Consider the following 6435-nt stretch of genomic DNA (forward strand, 5'->3'; position numbering starts at 1 on the left):
CATTTCATCAGGTCTGGACTGTAAAAGGGTATTGTCTGTTGAGAGGGTCGCTGTTGATGTCGTTATATCAGGTGATGAGCAGATAACTGATGCACCAGTGCTGCTTTGAGTCATGTGGTCACTCGGCATATATGATTGTGCAGAAGTGGAGCTACCACATGGAAATCTTGAAAAGGATTGAATGAACACATGTTTTAGCACACATATTAAGAAAAAAAAAACATTTTATACAGTTTGATTATCACACTTGCATCATCCAAAAAGGAAAACTCATACACAGTGGTCATGTGTCAAATTATGTACAATTTTATATCTTGAAAATGTACCTGACGATTTACATGAAGAAATTTACGCTTTACTTTTTTTTTTTTTTTTTCTTAAAGAGCTCAGTATTGTTCATTCGGAAATGTCATCATCATTGCTCTTCATTTATTTTTATTTTTTTATTTTTTTTGTGTGTGTGTGTGGGTGAGTATGTGTATGTGCGTGCGTGCGTGTGTGCGTGCGTGCGTGTATTTGTTAGCTCACCAAAAAAACCTATTAGAAAAAATCTCATACCGTTCACCTAAACCGAACACCGCCGTCAGGAGACCCGAGGGGACCAAAGAAAACCAAGGAAGGTGAAATCCAGCACCGACCAGGCACCACCCACCAGAACTCCTCCCCAACCCAAGAAACATCCAGACCCCAACAAATCCAAAAAACATAAAATCAGGGAGGCCTCAAGAGACCGAAGGAGAGACCGAGAAAAGGAAGGAAGGACAGACGAAGCCGAGTGAGATCCACAGACACCAGCCTCCACCGATTCAATGACCTGAGGAGGAAACAGATTGTGTCTGAGTTTCGGTAGATGCTGGTGTGGTGGATCTGGCATGCTTGAAAATCTCCACCAAAGAGGGGAGCCGTCGACCCCTGCCGGAACAGAGCAAGCGCAACACCTCAGGGCCCCCCAGGCCGCGGCAGCGCCAAAGGACGACCCCCGGGCCCCGCCAGGGCCACCGGCCAAAGAGCAATCCCAGGAGCAGGAGCGCCCCCCGCCCCAACACGGCCCGCGCCCCCGACCCAACGCAGCAGAACGGGGCACTGCAGGCCCGCCAGGCACCCCACCGGCCCCCAACCCCCGCACCCCCCACGAAAAAAGTGTTTTTTTTTATTGATTTATATCAACCACCGCGTATATTAGCAGATATGGGCAACATGCCACGGACTTCCAACTTCTGTAACGCTGTTTACGGTTACTGTTGCGACATATAGGTTGCGCCCCAATAATTGCACTTCCACCCTTGTGCCCCTCAATTGAACGTTGCCGTTGATAGGTGTGAGTGGAGTGTGTAGGCCAGGGTGTCTCAGTTCTCCAAAGCACTTCGGAGAACTGAAACACCCTACACACGAAAACAGCATAGGTGTCTGACTTACTCAATGCTGACTGAAAAAGAAGTGGGTATACTCAGTATACCCGCGTATACCCTGGACTTCACCACTGGGTGTTATCAAGGGCTTAAAGTTAAAAATAAAATCCTGAGCCTGAACTTTTCCAGGGAGCGGTGGTGCAGTGTCCAACATGCCGATTCGTTGTTCGACCGGCATCAAGCCGTTACTATTTGATTTGTCGCCGTGGATGGACTGGGCATTTGGGAAACTCATTAAATTCCCAATTGGCCAGTCCTCCCCAAGCGTCAGGTCATCTCTTTCATTATCCATTTATATTATGTATGGTACAGTATAGCATCCCCTCTAGTGCTGCAGCTATCAAATATTTAGGTATTCAAACATCATATGGAAAATTCTATTGAATAATCAGGTATTTGGATTAAAAATAAATATTTTCGCACGGTGAAAGAACAATTATGAATAAAGAAGACAATAAAAATATATTCCCACTTACTAATGATCGACCAACTTTCATTTCTAGATAATCAACTTTTTTGTTTTACTTAAATTTAACTTAACAGCACATTATTTTCCTCTAGAAAGTTTGGGAGATTTTACAAAAATCTCTCCCCATGGAAAAGAACTTCCGTTAAATATTAGGACACTTTCATCTCTACCCACTCTTAAAACACACTTACTTACCTACTTTTTTTTCATTTAATTGACTTATTCATTTACCCGCTTAAGATAATTATTGATTTTTTGGGTGATATTTTTGTTTTACCTCTTTACACACTTTTATATCCGCTGTCGCACACACTTGTTTTTCCCACGGACTCTTAGAAACAACCCCCAAACACTTCACCTTACCAGCGCTTCTGCAGAGCGTGAGAGCGTGCAAACGCCTGACGTCACGCTCAAGGAGAAACCTTACGTTTCCGTCCCGAAACCGTCATCATTATTTGACAAAACAGGAAAAATAGGGGCAACAGCCATTGTGCCACAGTAGTGCCTCCTGTCCTTTAACATTTTTCTTAAGCATGTGTGGGTGATAAATATGGTTGTTTTAACACTCCAAAATTTGACATGCACCTTTAAGTTACGTGAACTTCCTGCTACGCATATTCAGCCAACATTCAGCCAGTCACGAATGTACGTATGTATGTAGGCCGTGTGCCTCACAATTAACTGAAATAATAAGTAGAGCCATTATCATTGGCCAGTAAAGGAGTAGTCAAATACAACAAAAATCAAACCAAGTGCAGAGTAGACTGAGCTTTGCACTACATTAGAGCTGGGTACGAAAAGATAGCCCTTAGACTACAAAGATAAAGGGAAAAAATGCTACCACAGCTGAGCAAATGTAATAATTTGATTTTATCTATTAGGGAAACATTTGTAAAGACAACTTACATGAGCTCTACAGGACTCAATGTGGACCTGGATCAGGGGCAATGGAACCATCTGGCCACAGGTCATGCATCCATTTTTGGGCATTTTGTTGAACTCAGCAGCATCATACGGCAGTGGGGTAGTATCTATTTCTTCTTGAAGAGGGACAATGTACAGCACATTTTTCCCATTGTTCGAAGCAGTTTTGAGAGATTTGGCAGTGTATCCTTGTGAACCTTGAGCCACAGGATTTAATCTTCTTTGTCAACCGCCTCCTTAAAAAGTAAGAAAAACAAACAAAGAAACTGAGATCTGGTTTTGGTTGAGGGTCCCGATTGGTCCTGAGTGGGTTCCAGCCTTTCCGCGGGTTGACCAATCCGGGCCCTCAGCCACTTGTGCCTGGCCCCAGGTGTGGCGAGTTACCCAATTAGTGTGGGTGTATTTAGTTCCCGGGTGGTGATCAGTCGGCGTGCGATCATTGCCGCTTGTCACGGTCACCAACGGAGTTCTGGCTGTCAGTTTGAGTTTGTAACTTTTCAGTTTGTTGTTTAGTTAGCATTAACCAGTACCCTGGTTAGTTTTTTCTGAAAAATAAAGCACGCCAGTCTCGCTCCTGCTGTGGTTCTCCTGCCTCCCTGCATTTTGGGTCCTCCACTTCACACGCCGACAGACACCACACCGCCCCGTGACCACACCGTAACAGAAACTATACAAATTTGAAGGGCTTTCATCAACAAACAAAATATACCACCATAACCTTTTCAGATATTCACAAAAAATATATATATATTTCTGATATGCCGCAAACTATCGGTAGTTTGCAATTCCACTGATCACAAACAGTTGTGGCGATTACTTGACTACTTAGATCATGTTCAGAATAATAACGCATCACCAACTTGCTGCAGTTAAATAACCATCATTACTTTACAGCTTCAATTCGTTGGTGTATGCACATAATTATAATAAAGACAATTACTATGATGGTTAAATTTGCAGCTTGTAACAGCATTCCAGACATTAATAAATAAAATGTTACACTCACAATTAATTCAACTACGCAAAGTTGCAATAATACTAGGAAACCATTCTGTGGCATTAGTAGGCATAATTTAGAAGTATTAAATTGATCAACAAAATTAAAAAAAGAGGTATGTACCTGAAAGGGGGGGATTTTCAAAGATTATGAGTTTCTGCTGAGGCCTTGTGACAAATATGTCATGTTTTGTAACTTTCAGTGTTTTCATTGACAATTGTGATGCTACGTCAAAATGGCAGTCATATACTGCATATGGTTTGGAGTCAGATTTATCCCACTGGGAGTGACCCAGTTCTGGCCTAAAAGCGTTAGAGGCAAATGTAAACAGCAAAGATTGCTGATTACAGTAATTTATTTGTTCTGGTTAATACAGTCATTCCAAAACACATTGTGTCACGTGAACATATTATATCATGTATTTACTGTGCATTTTCCTTGAACGCTTTGAGGTCGGAACTGACAATCTAAGTGGGATAAATCCGATTTTCCACTTTCCTCAAGTGCAGAAATTATCGTTGGTGAAATGAAGCTTTCCACTCGTTGAAAAGTATTAGACTTTGGATCGTCGTAATTTGATTTGTGAGGATTGTTTTGTTTTGAGAACGTGAAAAACTATAATTTTAACAATATGCCTGCTTTGTATGCTTGTCACGTTGTTGTCACGGTGTTACATTGTGGAAATATAAGAGATGCCAGAACTTCGGAATTGTCAATTTGAGTTCGTAAACGGAGAAAGTTGTGAGCAAGCATGTGTGTTCCTGTTTTGATGTTAACTACGGGCGTACAGTAGCTTTGTTTTAGCTGTTAAAAAACACGAGTTAACTGACTAATGTTTACATTACACGTGGCAGTGTGTTAGCGCACCAAACAGGACATCGTGTACCATTACATCAAACACACATGACAACCTGTGTGTGCTCAGGCTATCTTACTGACACGAATGTACCAATGGATTCAGGCATCATCCGCAACGTGCTTTTCTTTTTATATATCACATTTGATAATGCAATTAATTGTCCATGTAGTCATGATTAAGCAACTTATCTTAATTTGCAACAACTGGCAGCGTTGAACCTGAACAAGTTAAACGAACAAAAGCCCATTAATGCATGTATATTGCTGCCCGATGCACACTTAAGTTAGTGTGGTTAATTTTGGCATCTGAGAATGGCAGTTCATTTTCATTATACACTGCCAGGTTTCACTAGACATCAATGAGAAAAGCTGTAAACAAGGCTTCAGATGAAGGGGACCAAATGCCTTATTTGGCAACCACAGCCTCGAAGTGTCACACTGTCGGATAATTTAGAGCTTGGTATAAAAAACAAAATTAAATCAAAGAAAATTGAAGTATGTATTGTTAGAGTTTACAATATTTGTATTCTACTCTTTGCGTGTTCAATTAACTGAATGGTGAGATTCTGTCCCTTTGCAAAGGTATTATAATTATCAGAAGCTTCTGATCACACAAATGAAGTCACCCAAGCAGTGTTCTGTTCAAAAGTGTGTGTCCCTCCTTCTCCTGCACATCATTATTTATTGAAAAGTGGGTGAATACGAAAAGTCTCCTCTCCCCTCCCATTCACAAAAAGGCAGAAGTTCCCAGGAATACAAATCAGATTAGACCTAAACAATAATAAGTCAGCCTGTCCTTGGACTCGACCGACTGAGACTGGTACAAACTCTACTCCCTCTTTCCCAGGCAAGAGAGACAGATAAGAATACAATAGACAATACTATTCATTGAGCTACACAGCTATAACTAAATCCAAAACGGCTAAAATATAAATTGAAACTGAAAAACAATGTTAATAATTCAACAGTATCCAATGAAGAACCATACCTGTAACTTTTTTAAGAAACCAGCCACCTTGTAAATCTCGCATCCTGGGATATTCTTCTTGGAGCAGTCTGCTTATCTGAAAGTAGTAAGCAAGTGCTGCTGACATAGTTAATTGTTATATGTATAAATTTTCATAAAACTTTGTTAGCTGCAAATGAAAATTAACAGTTTTGCGATATGGTGGAAAATTCAAATGACGGTATCGGGAGGGTAACCAAACAGACCGACCGACATCTTGTGATTATAATTCGTTGTCCGTTTGACAGAGGGAGTCAATGCGCACAAGGATCAGAATTAATTTATTTATTTGCAGTAATTGCGGAGCAGTTTTGCGTATCATGACTTCATTTGAGGAGCAAATTTCTTTTTTCCTCTCCTTTTTTTTTCTTTCTTTAGGGAGCGAATTTAGAATTTTGTGGAGCAATTTCTTTTTTCTTTTTGTACCCGGTTAATTCCAGGGATGCTTAGCCTGGCCGAGGGTCAAGAAAAGCCTGGCGGCTCACCGCTCTATTAAAACGCTGGGGAAAACACTGGTTTCCATTTAGTCTTTTCACGATAACGAAATTTTGACTTTGATACTAAAACCTGCATAAAATACCTCAATGCCGGAACTGAAACGCTAGACAAAACTCTAAAACATCAGCAAAAGCAGCAAAATTAAAACTGGCTAAAGAACTTCAAATTATTTTTACTTATTATTAATTTGAAATATTGGGATGTATACATGTTAAATTTATGTACATACGGTATATATTTATGTTTATACTGTATGTGCTTTCACATTGCATTC

The sequence above is a fragment of the Leptonotus elevatus genome, chromosome 22 (assembly GCF_054856555.1).
Source record: "Leptonotus elevatus isolate MCC_2025b chromosome 22, RoL_Lele_1.0, whole genome shotgun sequence".
In the NCBI taxonomy this organism is placed as follows: domain Eukaryota; kingdom Metazoa; phylum Chordata; class Actinopteri; order Syngnathiformes; family Syngnathidae; genus Leptonotus; species Leptonotus elevatus.